This window comes from Pristiophorus japonicus, unplaced genomic scaffold (genome assembly GCF_044704955.1).
Source record: "Pristiophorus japonicus isolate sPriJap1 unplaced genomic scaffold, sPriJap1.hap1 HAP1_SCAFFOLD_45, whole genome shotgun sequence".
Taxonomy (NCBI): domain Eukaryota; kingdom Metazoa; phylum Chordata; class Chondrichthyes; family Pristiophoridae; genus Pristiophorus; species Pristiophorus japonicus.
The window spans coordinates 5146557-5148947 of NW_027254352.1; positions in this window are offsets into that span (position 1 = coordinate 5146557).

Here is a 2391-nt window from a genome sequence, read left to right on the forward strand (position 1 = left end):
CAACCCAGAGTACTTAAGGAAGTGGCCCTAGAAATAGTAGATTATTTGGTGATCATTTTCCAACAGTCTATCGACTCTGGAGCCGTTCCTATGGACTGGAGGGTAGCTAATGTAACACCACTTTTTAAAAAGGGAGGGAGAGGGAAAGTGGCTAATTATAAACAAGGTTTACAAAGCTTTTCATACAATTACTATCCAAGGCTGAGCTCTTGATATAAACCAACCTCGCATTGTGACAGGGCATTATAAACAAGTGCAGGCTTTTTGGCACCGGTATAGTCAAACATACCCCCACTTATCTCTCCAGTCGTTCATTATCTCACTTTCCTATCTCCATAACTCAAGGCCAGCATACCTTGAAATCTAACTGTGTTTTTTTTTATACAAAGCATAATGCATCATTATTGTCCCGTACTACAATCATTAAAGGGGAAAATAAAAACAAATGTTTGGTCCCGTATACTAGTCAAGTATATGTCCAAAAATCCGCTCGAACAATATTCCCCCTTTTGGTCCTGGAGGATGTTCACGAAATCCAGATGACCACTATGATAGTAGCATGGTGTCATATATTCGTCCTTTGGTGTATGTTACTTCCCTGATATTCCGTATGTCCACCTTGCCTGTAGCTCTAGGCTACCCTTCAAAGATCGTGGTCGGTGTCATCGTCATCTGTTTCTTCATCCTTGGTGCCTTCAAGTATTTCCATCAGGTGTGCTTCTTCTGCGCCAATTACACTGGCTACTGGCATCAGTCGAGCCATCATAACTTTATAGCAGATATTAAAACACCCGATAATCAGACAGCAAGGAATTATTATTACAACCAGAATAATTACTCCATGCATAAGATAGGACCCACAGGATTCCCCTAACAGCCAGTCAAACCAACCAGAACCTCCTGCTGTCGTGGATAACTTCTTTACCTCCCTTCTTATGTGAGCAGCAAGGTTGGTTATGTTTTCTGAATTATAGGAAATGTAAGTGCAACATTCAGCTCCAATTAAGGCACATGTGCCCCCACTTGTTGCTAGTATATAATCTAGGGGCATTCGGTTCTGGAGTACCAATGTGCGTATGGCTACCATTTCAGCCGTTATGCCCTCCATTGCTTCAGCAGTTTCGTTAACTCTCTGTTCCAGTACCCTCTCTAGGTTACGGAATTCATCTATGGTGCGTCCTACCCCGAATGGGAGCATCATGACCCCAAATAGCCTCTCTACCGGGGTAAGATCTCGTCTTCGTCGACCTGGTGTCTGTACTTCTGCTAAAGTACGTACCCGTCTGACAAAAGGGAACACACATCCCAAATAACAGGACTCCCTCCAGTCCTGTGGCAACCAGGGGTAGGCCTTATGCCCGCACACAAAATAAGTGGCAATGTATGCTGTTAGATTCGATCCCAATCTCTCTCTCAGCCCCCGTCGCCGCCTAATCTTAGGGTCCCAGTCCTGGCTACTTGTCTGATTCTTCAAACCCTCTATTTCCAAGAACCCCTGGTTTGTTGTTTCGCTGGCTATTATGTTCCACCTGGTGAGGTTAAAGTATCCTGCTACAAAACGTGTTTCCTCACCAGTCAGGGTTGTAGTGAAACAAATGTCAGCAGTGGGCCTTCCAACTCCTGAGGTGTTGGTCAAAACCAGGAACGGGGGTCGTATCGACCTATTGTATTCCGGCTGGTACCATCCGTCAATTCATCCAAAAGGTAAACCCTTGATCTCCACGTTTCTTTTTCCCCACTCTGGTTCCAGGTATCATTTACTTCCCCTGTACCGTTTTGCCGCATTACCCACTCTGCTACTTCCGAAATGTTAATGGAAATTGACCTCAAAGGGATGCCTCCTTTGCTCTGTATGGGGATGTGCGAACATACCCAGCAACTAGAAAAGCTCTCATTTTGCGCAAAAACATAAGACATGTACAAAAAGGTATTTACATGTAACTCTCGTTTTGGTCTCGCTAGCAGGCCGGACCTAACACGAACTATGATAATTGCACCGATCGCAATATATAATTTCATCAACTTATTACTCTATATTTAACAAATAATCAAAGGCAAAATGGCCAAATGGCTTGCTTGAAGAATCTCTCGCTGTCAATCTGTAAATAGACAAACAACAACAACTAATATGTGTGCTAAACGGCTGGTTCAAAAACCTTAAGCTGGGTCCAATGCTTCCATTGTCCGCTCCCTTTCACATCGATGCAAGCACAAGTGGCCCCGCTGATTATAATCTCATATGATCCTAACCATTTTGGGGCAAACCCCGGTTTTCCTAGGAGGACCCTTACCATAACGCGCCTTCATGCCAACGGGACTTCAGGGAGCTTTGTAAGCTCTGCTTCCGCGTCTCTTTCATCCTGATTGTCCCTAACTAATATACGCATCTCT